Source organism: Prunus avium, chromosome 4 (assembly GCF_965620075.1).
Source record: "Prunus avium chromosome 4, drPruAviu1.hap1.1, whole genome shotgun sequence".
NCBI lineage: Eukaryota > Viridiplantae > Streptophyta > Magnoliopsida > Rosales > Rosaceae > Prunus > Prunus avium.
The window spans coordinates 4476575-4492122 of record NC_142287.1 but is presented as its reverse complement, the minus strand read 5'-3'; the positions used below and the strand labels follow the sequence as shown (position 1 = coordinate 4492122).

The 15548-nt window shown below is 39.1% G+C and overlaps 1 non-coding gene across 1 annotated transcript; it reads left to right on the top strand.

Annotated features, from left to right (window-relative positions):
• The first annotated feature begins 6778 nt into the window (after positions 1-6778).
• On the top strand, positions 6779-6885 carry LOC148294716 (small nucleolar RNA R71). Its single transcript, XR_015835624.1, has one exon. It is a non-coding gene; the product is annotated as a small nucleolar RNA R71 (small nucleolar RNA).
• Positions 6886-15548: the final 8663 nt, after the last annotated feature.

The window sequence follows — 15548 nt, the reverse complement described above, 5'->3', positions numbered from 1 at the left end:
TGAGCGTATGCAACAAGCCTTTAAACCTCTAGGCATCCCTAGTAGGAGGAGTTGTGTCTCCTGAGGGTTTAACAGATACGATACCCACAAACGTTTTTCTAACTCTACAAAACAAAATGGTTAGAAAAACAACTTTGAAATCAACTAATGAAAATGAAAGAAAGTTTTAGTCATACCTCCAACACCATAGAGTTGCCAAGATAGGTCATCAATCAGTGTGTACAAGTGGAAGCTATAGCTCAAAGGCACACAGTTTCAAAGCAAGCACACTCAAACCTTGAATAGAGAACATGCTTCGACTCTAATTCTCACAGATAACACTCAATCACTCAGAACCTATGTTTTAATTCTCTCAAGAAAGCATAAGTGAGTGTATGAAATAGAAGCACAAATTTGGTTAGATCTCATGAAAGGAATTAAATACTAAGAATAGAGATACACACATACTTACCAGCACCCATGAATACATCCTCAAAGATCAGCTAGGTCTTTCACAATGTTGTAATGAAAGGCTAAGGTTTAGGGGAAATGGAAGAATTGGAAGGAAAAACAAATAACTTAAGAACATACCAAGGTTGCATGCTTCATTAATCTGCAAGGCATCATTGATTTAGATTGGCATGGCAGCAAACTTCATGGTATCTCCTGGCATAGACTTTATTTTTCACACTTAGATCAAATCGAAACACTTTCATCTTCGTTGATTTGATCTGCATCTTCATTAACTTCATTGCACAGATTCACATCATCTTTATTTAGGTACATGGCTGCAACTTCCTTGCTTCAAACTTTATCTTGGCACACCTTGGTATATTTCTAAGCTATAGGGTATGGCTACAATAGGTCAAGTATCTCAGATTGAGATACAAAGGTAGGGAAATGATGAGGGTGATAGAAGAAAAGGCTTTAAGTGTTTGGCTTCAAGAGGGTTGATGGAACACACATATAGGTAGGGTGAAAAGAAAGCACATAGAATGGTTATGCACACATAGCCTAGCATCACTTCAATGAGTTCATTCATGAATGAGAGCAAGCACATGATATCTGCAAAAGAGAATCATCTTTAGTATTCAATCAAAATGGAATAATGAGATCAATTAGAGTGAATTGAAGAAAATAAGTATGGATGAGAAATAGAACACTTTAAACCCTCTCAAGAAAGCAATTAGGCTCGATATAGCTCACTAGGGTAGTCTCCACTATTTTCCTTCAAGAATTTGAGCGTGGTACTTTAGCCACCAGAATTCTAAGAGCAAAAGCTTTGTGAAGTGCAAAATTCTGATATGAAAACCTCAAATAGCAGCTCCATAGCATTGATTGTATGACATTCTTTAAAAAAAATAAAAAAATAAAAAAAAAAATAAAAATAAAAAAAAATAAAAAAAAATTGTGACAAGAGAACGAAAATTGAAAACACAAATGGATAAGAAAATTGAAATTGAAAACCTTCCCCCCAGACCTAAATTGAACATTGTCCTCAATGTGAAAGCATACAAAAGATGATTGAGAACAAACAAATGATAAAGGGAAAAGTTTAGAAGAAGGTTTAGGAAAAATAAAAAATAAAAAAAATGAATATATAAGCAACTCATGGATGACCAGTTAAGGGCCTCAGAAAACACAGCCAGGGGATCCGGGAAGGTTGGAGGGGTCACAATGGTCCCGCTTAAAACCCAAACTTCTTAGACACCGAAGGTGTCGCCTAAAGAACTCCTAGACACTGTATTGACGGAAGTGCTCACTGGAGTTACCATAAGTTAGCTCATATGAAAAATCTTTTAAAATTTTTAAATTTTTTTATTTTTTTTAAATTTTTATATTAAAAAAAAAACAGAAATTTAAAATAATAACAAGTAAAGAGAAAGGATTTGAAATGCTCCCCCTTGATGCGATTAGGTCGATTGCTACCAAGCACCTTCTTCTTGAACACATGGGTTGCCTCCCAAGAAGCGCCTTAGTTACTGTCTTGGCAAGACATTGTGCAATCAGCTAAGTTGATGGTACGAAGGGAAGTTGATCTACCACATGGCCAGTTTGGATGCCAGCTGAAACTCCCTCATAGAATGGCTTTAAACGTTGTCCATTTACTTTGAAAGTCGAGCCATCTTTAGGGTTTTGAATCTCCACAGCTCCATAGGGAGAAACATTGACCACGGTGAATGGGCCTTGCCATCTAGACTTCAATTTTCCTGGAAAGAGACGCAAACGTGAGTTAAACAAAAGAACTGACATACCTTTGGAGAACTCTTTCCGTTGAATGTTTCTGTCATGGTAACTCTTGGTTCGTTCTTTGTAAAGCTTTGCATTCTCATAAGACTCATGTCTAATTTCTTCCAATTCATTCAGCTGAAACTTTCTTGCATGGCCTGCCTTGTCTAGATCAAAATTTAACTTCTTGATGGCCCAAAAAGCATTGTGTTCAAGCTCCATTGGCAGGTGACAAGCTTTCCCAAACACAAGACGATAAGGGCTCATTCCAATGGGAGTCTTATATGCTGTCCTATAAGCCCATAATGCATCATTGAGCTTGGCTGCCCAATCTTTCCTTGTATTGTTCACCACCTTCTCCAGGATGTGCTTAATTTCTCTATTGCTTATTTCCACTTGACCAGAAGTTTGCGGATGATATGGTGTAGAGACTCGATGGGTGATGTTGTACTTCTTCATGAGTGCTTCGAATGGCTTGTTACAGAAGTGGCTGCCTCCATCACTAATGACAGCCCTTGGAGTACCAAACCTTGTGAAAATATTATCCTTCAAGAACTTCAGCACCACCTTATAATCATTGGTTTTGGTGGCTATGGCTTCCACCCATTTAGACACATAATCAACAGCAACAAGTATGTAAGTATAACCAAAGGAAGATGGGAATGGTCCCATGAAATCAATACCCCACACATCGAAGAGCTCCACAACAAGTATGTTATTCAATGGCATTTCATTCCTGCGACTTATGTTCCCCATCCTTTGGCACCTATCACACTTAACACAAAAATTAAATGCATCTTTAAATAGAGTGGGCCAAAAGAAACCAGATTGCAGAATTTTAAGTGCTGTTTTCTTAGCTCCAAAGTGACCTCCACAGGCCAATTCGTGGCTATGCCTAAGTATGCTTTCTTGCTCTTCTTCTGGAACACATCTTCTGATGAGTTGATCCGGGCAATGCTTGAATAAGAAAGGTTCATCCCATACATAATGTTTCACCATGGAAAAGAACTTCTTCTTATCCTGAGAAGTTAGATCATTTCTAAGAACACCACAAGCAAGATAATTAACAAAATCAGCATACCATGGCTCTTTGATTTGGGCAGCATATAGTTGTTCATCAGGGAAAGTCTCATTCAAGGGTAGCACAGCTCCTCCTTTTTCTTCAACCACAATTCTGCTCAAATGATCAGCTACCACATTCTCACATCCCTTCTTATCTCGAATCTCCAAATCGAATTCTTGCAGCAAGAGAATCCATCTAATCAAGCGTGGTTTGGCATCCTTCTTAGTGAGCAAGTATCTAAGGGCTGCATGGTCAGAATAAACAATTACTTTAGAACCAACAAGGTAAGAACGAAATTTTTCTAAAGCAAAAACCACAGCAAGCAACTCCTTCTCTGTTGTGGAGTAGTTGATTTGAGCATCATTCAAGGTCCGGCTAGCATAATGAATCACATGGGGCAGCTTGTTCTTCTTTTGACCTAAAACTGCACCAATAGCAAAGTCAGAGGCATCACACATTATTTCAAATGGTAAAGACCAATCCGGAGCTATGATAATAGGGGCTGAAGTTAGCTCCCTCTTCAAGGTAGAAAAAGCTTCCATGCAAGCTTCATTAAACTCAAAAACAGCATCCTTAGCAAGGAGATTACACAATGGCCTTGTAATGCTTGAGAAATTTTTGATGAACCTTCTATAGAATCCAGCATGACCTAGAAAGCTTCTAATTCCTTTAACAGAGGTAGGGGGTGGAAGATTTGAGATGAGGTCGATCTTGGCTTTATCCACTTCGATTCCCTTGCTTGAAATCACATGGCCTAGTACAATGCCTTGTCTCACCATGAAGTGACACTTCTCCCAATTCAAAATCAGATTTGTTTCCTGGCATCTTTTAAGCACTAGAGACAAGTGGTGAAGACAATTATCAAAAGAGGAACCAAAAACTGAAAAATCATCCATAAATACCTCAATGAATCGTTCCACCATATCTGAAAAGATTGACATCATGCATCTTTGGAAAGTTGCTGGGGCATTGCATAAACCGAATGGCATCCTTCTATAAGCAAACGTACCAAATGGGCATGTGAATGTGGTTTTCTCTTGGTCTTCCGGAGCAATGGGAATTTGATTATAACCTGAAAAACCATCAAGAAAACAATAGTAAGCATGGCCAGATAAACGTTCAAGCATTTGATCAATAAAAGGTAAGGGGAAATGATCTTTTCTAGTGGATGTGTTCAACTTCCTGTAATCAATGCAAACTCTCCAACCAGTGACAGTTCGTGTAGGAACTAGCTCATTCTTCTCATTCTTCACAACGGTGATTCCGGACTTCTTTGGAACAACTTGCACAGGGCTCACCCACTTAGAATCTGAAATTGGGTAGATGATTCCTACATCGAGTAGCTTTAAAACTTCAGCTCTAACCACCTCTTTCATGTTGGGATTTAGCCTCCTTTGGGCATCACGAGATGGTTTGCTGTCTTCTTCCATTAAAATCCGGTGCATGCACATGCTTGGACTAATTCCTTTGATGTCTGCTATGGTCCACCCAATGGCTGTTTTATGCTCTTTTAGAACTTTAATTAAGCTCTCTTCTTCATGTGAGGAGAGACCTGCAGCAATTATAACAGGGAGAGTTTCGTTAGCACCCAAATATGTATATTTAAGATTATTGGGAAGAGGTTTAAGTTCTAGCTTTGGTGGGATGACAATGGATGGCTCCAATTTCGTGGATGATGGTCCAAGAGGCTCGATTGGTGGCCTAAAGGATGGTGGGTATGGCGGAAACACTTCTAAGGCAGCCACCACTTCTTGGAACTCCGGTTCACAAAGATCTTCCTCTTCTTGTGTTAAGACAGCTTCTAGAGCATCATTAGACTTTCTCTGCAAAATTTTGGAAGAAACCTCATGATCCACAACATCAATTGAAAAGCAAGAATCAAGAGAGATAGAAGGTTGAGATAGAGCATTAAGCATTTTAAATTCAACAGTTTCACCCAAAACAGTCATGGAGAGAGTGCTATCTTTCACTTTGATGATTGTGTCTGCAGTGGCCATGAATGGCCTGCCTAGGAGAATGGGATCAACACGATCTCCATTTGGATTGTCTTCCATGTCCATCACTACAAAATCAGCAGGGAGAATTAGTGTATTAACTTGAACTAGAATATCTTCTACAATACCTTTTGGATATTTTATAGAATGATCAGCTAGTTCAAGTCGCATTGAAGTCTTCTTCATCCCTTCTAAGCCAAGCTCTTGATAAACTGAATATGGCAAAACATTGATGCTTGCTCCCAAGTCCAACATGGCTCTTCCAACCTTCTTGCCTCCAATGTTAATGGGAATGTCAAAGCTGCCAGGATCATCTAGTTTTGGTGGAAGCTTCCTTTGCAATACAGCACTTACATTCTGGTCGAGCTTTACTCCTTCATTTGGAGCGAAATTGAGCTTGTGAGTTTTCAAGTCCTTGATGAATTTTCCATATGCAGGAATCTGTTCAATAAGATCAAGCAAAGGCAAATTGATATTAACTTTACTCAAAATATCATAAATCTCTTTAAAAGCCTTATCTTGCTTTGCTTTCTTAAGACGGCCTGGAAATGGAATCTGTGGAACATATGGAGCGGGTGGCACGTATCTATCTTCTTGAAGATGTGGTGGCACAAATTTGTCATCCCTTTTATGCAATTGGAATTGATCGGATTTCTGAGAATCTGATTTGGCCTTAGGAGCAGATTGAGAAGTTTTGAGTTGTTCTCCTTCCGTGGCCATGGTCTCCTCCTCTTCATTTTCTACAATCACAACATCATTTGAAAGATTAGAATCATCTTTATTATCAATGATCTTACCTGATCTGAGCACATGAATGGCCTTGGCTTCTGGGTTCTTTGGATTGATCTCAGTTTGGCTTGGCCATTTCCCAGGCACTCTTTGAGTTATTTCAGCAGCTATTTGGCCTAATTGGACTTCCAATTTGGAGATGGCAGCTTGTGTAGTTTGCTGAAAATTGGATTGGTTGATTGCCATCTGCTTCACTATATCTTCCAATGATGATGATGATTGTTGTGGCCTTTGGAATGAAGGGGGATTTGCTTGATTCTGGGTATTTCTCCATGAAAAGTTTGGATGATTCCTCCAACCTGGATTATAACTTTGAGAGTATGGATCATTTCTTGGACCTTGGTTGTAGGAATTTACCAACTTAGCTTGCTCTTGCACAAATTCTGGATATCCAGCCCCAAGTGGACAAGCTGTGGTAGCATGGTCATGAGATTCACAAATGCTACACACTTCCTTCGGAGGGCTTCTTGAGTTTAATGCAAGAAGAGCATCTAGCTTTTGTTCCAGTTTTGAAATCTGCACACTAGAAGCATCATTAGAACCACTAATAACACGTTTACCTCTTGTATCCGTATGTTGGGTCTCCATTGCTATCTCCTCAAAGAGTTCGTACGTTTCTTCTGGAGTTTTGGTTTTAAAAGAACCACCTGCAAAATTGGTGACTATATTATGACTAGAAGGGGTTAGTCCTTTATAAAACATACGCATTTGAAGCTTCAATGGAATCCCATGATGAGGACATTGGTTGAGCAACCCATTGAATTTCTCCCATGCTTCACAAAACGATTCATCATCTTGCTGTGCAAATAACAAGATCTTGTCCCTAAGCATGTCGGTCTTTTGCGTGGAGAAGTATTTTTCCAGGAACTTCTTTTGAATGGCAGACCATGTAGTGAGTGAACCAGGCTTCAAAGAATTCAACCAATACTTCGCCTTATCCTTTAAAGTGTATGGAAACACTCTCATTCGAAGTTGATCTTCTGTCACACCTGTCAAGGGAAAAGAACTCACAACATTAAAAATATCCTTTATATGAGTCAATGGATCTTCATTAGGTAAACCATAAAAGGAAGGCAGCATATTAAGATGAGAAGATTTAAGCTCATAATTTCGAGCTACAGTGGGCAGCAAAATGCTTGAAGGAGATGCTGGAATTGTTGGGATATCAAGTTCTCCCATGAACTCAATGGCAGCCATCATTTCTTCTTCTTCTTGGTCTGAACTTGCTTCCGAATTTGAAAGTGAAGAACCGGGAAGTTCAGTGTGGAGAGCAAGACTTGTAAATGTAGCAAGAGCTTGCTCTTTTGCAGTTGACAACTCCCTTTCTAGACGATTCTGAATTTCAGAGGTCACTCGTCTGGGTTGCAATGATGGTCCTGCGTTCAAAGATCTAGAACGTTGGAACGAAGACCTCACTTGTTCAAGTAATGGATTTTTAGACATAAACTACCTGAAACAGAAAATTAGATTAATTAGAAACACTAAAAAGAATAGGGTAACCTTGGGCACATAACCAGGGAAGAACTTTCGTTCAGTCCCCGGCAACGGCGCCAAAATTTGTTGTTAATATTATGTTAACTCGCAATTGTACGGGGCAATTAGTAGTATAGCAAGACAAGTACGAGGTCGTACCCACGAAGACTGAGAAGTTAAAACTAGTTATGTACTTAGATTACCAAATTCAAGAAAGTAGGAGGTTATGTCTAAAACAGAATTTAAAACAAGAGTGGTTGTGATTGTTGAACAAAAGAAGCAAAATGAAATTGCAAACAAAAACAAGTAAACAAATGTAACAAAGAGTGGTTTTAAGAGTTGGAAAACAGATTTTGAGACTAGGGCATTCGAATCACCATAACAATTCAATTCTGGGTTATAAAGATTCAAGTAACAAGTCTAATTCAGATTCAAAGATTGATTCTAGCTAAAGTATGATTAGGCCATGGTGTTTGGTCCTAACCTTGTGTTCCTAATTCCCTAATTTGATCATTTGTTGTCTAACCTAAAATTAAGCATTAGGAACCCATTAAGCATAGAAGAACATTTTAAACAACCAAGTATGTATCTAATCCCTGTTGTCGAATGTCCATACATACTCTTCCTATTCATAGTTCAATTCGAATTAAAGCATGGTGTATACTCTTAATTCAAACCAAGATAGTTAACAAACAAGTTCTAATGGTGATCAATCATTCAAACAAGCATGTTAACTTATAAGCATAATGAATAAGAACATGAATCATGAATCAAACTTGAAACTCCAAACTTATAAACCCAGAATATTCATGTTAGGTTACATCGAAGCCCTAGTTATGGATTTAGCTACTCATAAAGGAAAAGAGACTTGAACAGAAATGAGAAAACATAATGAATACAATAAGAGTAGAAAAACCCTTTTTCTGAAGTTCTTGTGGTGTCCAAGGCTTCTCCAAGTGCTTCTCCACTTCTAATGCTTCTCCAAGAGCTTCCCCACTTCTAGAAAGATGTATGAAGGATATGGAGGTGATTTGGGATGAGTTTGAGTGAGTGGTGATGGCTAAGGAAGATGAAATTCGTAGGGAAATGGAAGAGAGGTTTGCTGGAGTTGTTTTGGTGATTGTTGGAGTGTTTGGGATTTTGAGAGTGTTTGAGGATGGTTGGAGTGAATTGTGGGGGTTGTGAATCTCAGGATTTGTTGTGTCTTGAATGTGGAATGGATGTGGTATTTATAGGGAGAGGGGAGTGACAAATCTGAATTCAATATGGCTAATGCATACAACACTTGCATTATAAAAGATGAATTGGTTGATGCACTTCACTAATGCATACAACACTTGCATTATAAAATCTGAATTGGTTGATGCACTTCACCAATAGATCCCACCAGCAGCCCTAGCTCATCTTCATGTCACCATGACCAAGCTTCCAACCAGAAATGATAGCTCATACCTAGCTCACCATGACCAAGCATCCAACCAGCACATGCTGAGGTCAGCATAACCAGCAACTTCAAGGGCTTACAACTTGGGCTTCTCTTAATCAAATTAGGACTTTAAGCACTCGAAATTGAAGTTCAGAATGTCTTCTTTCCAGCCATATGTCATTTGGGCCAATCCAAGGTCGGAGGAGGAAGTTAAGGCCAAAACAAATTGCTAACTCATTTTGCGCGCTGATAAAATCCATCCTGAGCATGGCTCTGTGTTTGCTAGGTAACAGACTCCATATTTATCCAATGGGGCTGACTTTTGGATATGTTATAGTACACACCCATTGGAACAACTTTCATGAAGAATGCTGCCTCATCCGAGCTGTGTAGGTTGCTGAAACAAAGCTTGCAATATGACCTACGGAACTGGACTGGCAGGGGGCTGTAGCCAAAATGAGTTTGTCTTTTAAGCTCTTCTTCCATTCATCCAAATTAGGCCTTAACATGCTTGAATTGCATGAATTATGCTCTCTTGCTCTATTGGCCTACAAAACACACAAAGGGAGGGAAATAACTTAGAATTATAGGAACTAAGCAAAAGAAGTAAGTAAATTGGGCATGTATATGTATGAAATTATGAGCTTAACACTCCTCCCACCATATTATGATGTTGCCCAAGTTTGGGGCTCGATCCGAAATCAATAGGTGTGAGAAATTGGACAATTCAAGTTCAACGGCAGCTTGTTCCTAATTGGAGTGGTTGGTGTATTCCATACTTCTAGCGATTGGATTTCGCACAAAACTCACCAAATCACCCCTCCCACCATATTCTCATGTTGCCCAAGTTTTGGGCTCGATCCGAAATCAATAGGTGTGAGAAATTGGACAATTCAAGTTCAACGGCATTTCATTCCTAATTGGAGTGGTTGGTGTATTCCATACTTGTAGCGATTGGATTTCACTCAAAACTCACCAAATGACTCCTCCCACCATATTACGAAGTTGCCCAAGTTTTGGGCCCGATCCGATATCAATAGGTGTGAGAAATTGGACAATTCAAGTTCAACGGCATTTCGTTCCTAATTGGAGTGGTTGGTGTATTCCATACTTCTAGCGATTGGATTTCGCTCAAAACTCACCACATGACTCCTCCCACCATATTATGATGTGGCCCAGGTTTGGGGCTCGATCCGAAATCAATTGGTGTGAGAAATTGGACAATTCAAGTTCAACGGCAGTTCGTTCCTAATTGGAGTGGTTGGTGTATTCCATACTTCTAGCTATTGGATTTCACTCAAAACTCACTAAATGACTCCTCCCACCATATTATGATGTTGCCCAAGTTTTGGGCTCGATCAGAAATCAATAGGTGTTCCAGATTGGACAATTCAAGTTCAACGGCAGTTCGTTCCAAATTGGAGTGGTTGGTGTATTCCGTACTTCTAGCGATTGGATTTCACTCAAAATTCACCAAATGACTCCTCCAACCATATTATGATGTTGCCCAAGTTTGGGGCTCGATCCGAAATCAATAGTTGAAAGAAATTGGACAATTCAAGTTCAACGGCAGTTCGTTCCTAATTGGAGTGGTTGGTGTATTCCATACTTCTAGCATTTGGATTTCACTCAAAACTCACCAAATGACTCCTCCCTAGATTTTATGGTGTTGCCCAAGTTTTGGGCTCGATCCGAAATCAATAGGTGTGAGAAATTGCACAATTCAAGTTCAACGGCAGTTCGTTCCTACTTGGAGTGGTTGTTGTATTCCATACTTCTAGCTATTGGATTTCACCCAAAACTCACCAAAAGACTCCTCCCACCATATTATGATGTGGCCCATGTTTTGGGCTCGATCTGAAATCAATAGGTGTGAGAAATTGGACAATTCAAGTTCAACGGCAGTTCGTTCCGAATTGGAGTGGTTGGTATTTTCCATACTTCTAGCGATTGGATTTCACTCAAAACTCATCAAATGGCTCCTCCCACCATATTATGATGTTGCCCAAGTTTGGGGCTCGATCCGAAATCAATAGGTGTGACAAATTGGACAATTCAAGTTCAATGGCAGTTCGTTCCTAATTGGAGTGGTTGGTTAAGTATTCAAGTTTAATTAGTTTCCAAGTTTCAATTATGGTTTTTGTTCTTATTCATTATGCTTATAAGTTAATATGCTAGTTTGAATGATTGATCACCATTTAGGCTTGCATGTTAGCTATCTTGGTTTGAATTAAGAGTAGACACCATGCTTTAATTCGAATTGAACTATGAATAGGAAGAGTATGTATGGAGATTCGACAACAGGGATTAGATACATGCTTGGTTGTTTAAATTGTTCTTCTATGCTTAATGGGTTCCTAATGCTTAATTTTAGGTTAGACAACAAATGATCAAATTAGGGAATTAGGAACACAAGGTTATGACCAAACACCATGGCTTAATCATACTTTAACTAGAATCAATCCGTTAATGTAATTGAACTTGGGAACTTATTTACTTGAGTTATTTTCTTTTCTTTCTTTCTTGTTTTCTTTATTTTCTTTCTTGTTCTTCTGTTTTGTGTAGGAAAACTGAATTGGATTATTCAATCACCAATCCCTGTGGAATCGACCTCGCACTTACATATGTTATACTACCGAACGGCTCGTGCACTTGCGAGTATCACAAGTTGAAGATGCAGCTGAATCCATTTTGGTGCAGCTGAATCGACGCAACAAGTTTTTGGCGCCGTTTCCGGGGAACGGTAACATTGCTTGATTCTATTTGGTTTTCCTACTTTTTATTTATAATGTTTAAAGTCTTCTTAGTTCTCTATTGTTCATTCCTAATCCTTTTAATTCCATTTCAAGTTTGTGTGTTGGTTTTAGCAATTTATGACAGTTTAATAAAAATGGAGAGAGATGGCAACCTCAATCATAAGAATGGGAAGTGTGGAGCAATGGGAGAAGTCGCGACCTCCAAGTGCATCCATGCTCGACCTAATCGCTTCAAGGGGGAGCATTTCAATCCTTTATTTTCTTTGAATTCTGTTTATTTCCGTAGTTGTTTTTACGTTTTGGTCCGTGGTGAGTTCTTTGTTTTTCAGTGCTGAATCCAACCATATAAAGAACGTAACATTTGGACTTATGGTTGGAAAGTTATAGCCTAAAAACTGAACAAAAGTCGAAGCTGAAAAACATAGAAACGAATCTGTCCAAATGGTGATAAATAGGTGATAGAAAGTGCTGTTTGTGTTTTTCTTTGGTTTCTTGGTTTGTTTCTTTTAGTACAACAATTTATGTCGTTTGTTTGAATTTGTTTAGAGTACTTAGTTCATTTTCATTTATGGTTTGTTGTTTCATGTTATCTTAATTTGTTTTTTTCTTTTTCTTACGAGAATATCTTTAAAAAATTTATTAAAAAAATAAAAAAAAATAATTTTTCATATGAGCTGACTTATGGTAACTCCAGTAAGCACTTCCGTCAATACAGTGTCTAGGAGTTCTTTAGGCGACACCTTCGGTGTCTAAGAAGTTTGGGTTTTAAGCGGGACCATTGTGACCCCTCCAACCTTCCCGGATCCCCTGGCTGTGTTTTCCGAGGCCCTTAACTGGTCATCCGTGAGTTGCTTGTATATTCGTGTGTTTTTAAATTAAGTTATTTATTTATTTTTATTTTCTTTGTTTTCTTTTCTGTATAATCTTTGTTTTTGTTTCGTTAAGTTAGTTTATGTATTTATTTACGTGGTATGGTTAGTTAGTTTATTTCTGAGTGTTAAAAACACATTTTTATTTCATTTCAAACTCTGCATTACAAACAAAGAAAAAAAAAAGTTATAAAAATATTAAAAAAAAAAAAAAAAAACAACAACAACATCATCATCATCATCATCTTCTTCATCTTCATCCTCATCATCATGGCATGCCTCTATTTTCTCTTACTTGTAGAATCTGCAGCAGCTCTACATGGTCTTCATTTCTCTTTTGCAGCATTTCTACATGCTGGTTGGCATTGTAGAGCCGCTTCTGCAAGTCCGCCACCAAAGTTTTCAAGGAAGCTACTTCCTCAGTCAGCGCTGTGCACTCCCGCATCCTCGCCAGTAATCGCATGCCCAAATTGGTAGCCGAGACCGCATGGAGGACAGTTAAAGAGTGGGACTCATCCACCGCCATCTTGTCAGACCTACGTGCCACATGCAGATGATCTGCCGATGTGAGTTTACTGTCAATCATGCCTCCCAGCAGCACTGCTCTGTTCGGCATTGCCTAAGAAAAGTTCGGTATTACCTCAGCAAAGTTTGAGGCCGTGCCGTGATGATATGTGGAGTTTGGGAAGACAGGAGTTGGAGGAGCCCTTATCTGGGCATTCGGTGGTGCAAGTGATAACTCAAGGTTGAGGTCATCAAGGTGAGCGCATGAGGATGCCATTTTTTGATGTTTTTCTTTGAGTTTGCAGGAAGAAATGCTGGGTATCATCCGCTTGCAGAGGCGTGCTTTAAATAGACATATGCTGATGAGGGTGCCAACGCCATTTCGGATTTCCCAGGCATGCTCGACCTAATTGCTTCAAGGGGAAGCACCTTTACTTTCACTTTACTTTTCTTTTTTCCGTGTTTTCTGGTGTTTTATGTTTTTGCCCGTTACTTTCATTTTCTAGTGCTTTGTGTTTTTGCCTTTCCCTTTCGGCTATCATCTTTGTCTTATTTTAGTTAGGGAATTGTGTTTTCTTTTCCGTTTGTCGTCTTTGTTTTATTTTAGTTGGGAAGTGTGTTTTCTTTTTCTTTTTCTTTCTGCAACCTTACTCTTTTATTTCCGAAACAAAATAACAAAAACAAAAACAACCAAAAAAATAAAATAAAATAAAAACAACAATTAGCAGTAGAAATCACTTTTTCACAGTGCTCGGTGTCTCGACCATAGGAGCTTTGAGTTTGGCCCTATGGCTGTCCTCTTCTGGATTTTCACGCACAGCCTCTTGGGGCTCATCACTTGAGCTCCCAAAGATCGCAATCTTAGCTTGAGCGAAATTACTCTCGCGATCTGCTTGCTTGCATTTACCCGGTCGGTCTAGGTCCTCCAGTTGCTTTCGCATGTCGCGAGAATACAACTCTACCATCTTTGATAGGTTTTTATTCTCGTCCCGCAATACTTCTAGCTGGTGTCGATTCACCTCCACTATCCTTGCCCTCTCCCTTTTCAAACTTTTTATAGCACTCTGACACTCTTCAACCATACTTCGCTCCGCCGCCAACTGACCCTTTAGCACCTCTACCTCATGGGACTTCGCAAGTAGGCGATGACCCAAACTTGCGACTATTGCCGTACTCTGCACGCTTAGTGCCAGGGCATCGCTCACGACCCGGTTGTCATCCCTTGTCCCCAGCACACGTATATCTTTGGGAGTCACTAAATTTCTAGCCACTCCAATGGCAACATCGTTGTCCAGGAGTATTGAGTCAGTTACTGTCACAGGCCCTCGTGCGGAGGCAAAGTAGGGCACCCATACTGGTGTTGCTGCTTGGCCCTGTGTCTGAGTCGGTGGAGCTAGGTTGAGATCCAACGAAAATGGGTAGGAAGAGGTGTTGTGTAGATACAGCTGCACCAAAATGGATTCAGTTGCATCCTCAACTTGTGATACTCGCAAGTGCACGAGCCGTTCGGTAGTATAGCGTATGTAAGTGCGAGGTCGATCCCACGAGGATTGGTGATTGAACGATCCAATTCATTTCTCCTACACAAAACAGAAATGAAAAAGAAAGGAAATAAATAAAACAAGGAAGAAAGAAAATAACTAACTCAAGTAGATAAGTTCCCAAGTTCAATTAGGTTAACGGATTGATTCTAGCTAATGTATGATTAAGCCATGGTGTTTGGTCATAACCTTGTGTTCCTAATTCCCTAATTTGATCATTTGTTGTCTAACCTAAAATTAAGCATTAGGAACCCATTAAGCATAGAAGAACAATTTAAACAACCAAGCATGTATCTAATCCCTGTTGTCGAATGTCCATACATACTCTTCCTATTCATAGTTCAATTCGAATTAAAGCATGGTGTATACTCTTAATTCAAACCAAGATAGCTAACATGCAAGCCTAAATGGTGATCAATCATTCAAACTAGCATATTAACTTATAAGCATAATGAATAAGAACAAAAACCATAATTGAAACTTGGAAACTAATCAAACTTGAAAACTTAAGAAAAGAATTTACATAACAATGAAAATTAAAGTAGAACTTGGAAAGACTTAAAGGAAAATTTAGTAAAGGATTTTTGTTACAATCAATTGAGAACTAGAAAGGAAAACTAAGAGAATTTGAGGGAGAGAAGGGAAGGGAGCTCTAGAGAAGTGTTTGAGAGCTCCCCCCCTTGGGGTGTGTTTACAAGCTTAGAGAACATCCCTATTTATAGGCCTAAGGGAAGAGAAAATCTGAATTCAATATGGCTAATGCATACAACACTTGTATTATAAAATCTTGAATTGGTTGATGCACTTGTATTAGAAAATTTGAATTGGTTGCTGCACTTCACCAATAAATCCCACCAGCAGCCCTAGCTCATCTTCATGTCACCATGACCAAGCTTCCAACCAGCTACAATAGCTCATGCCTAGC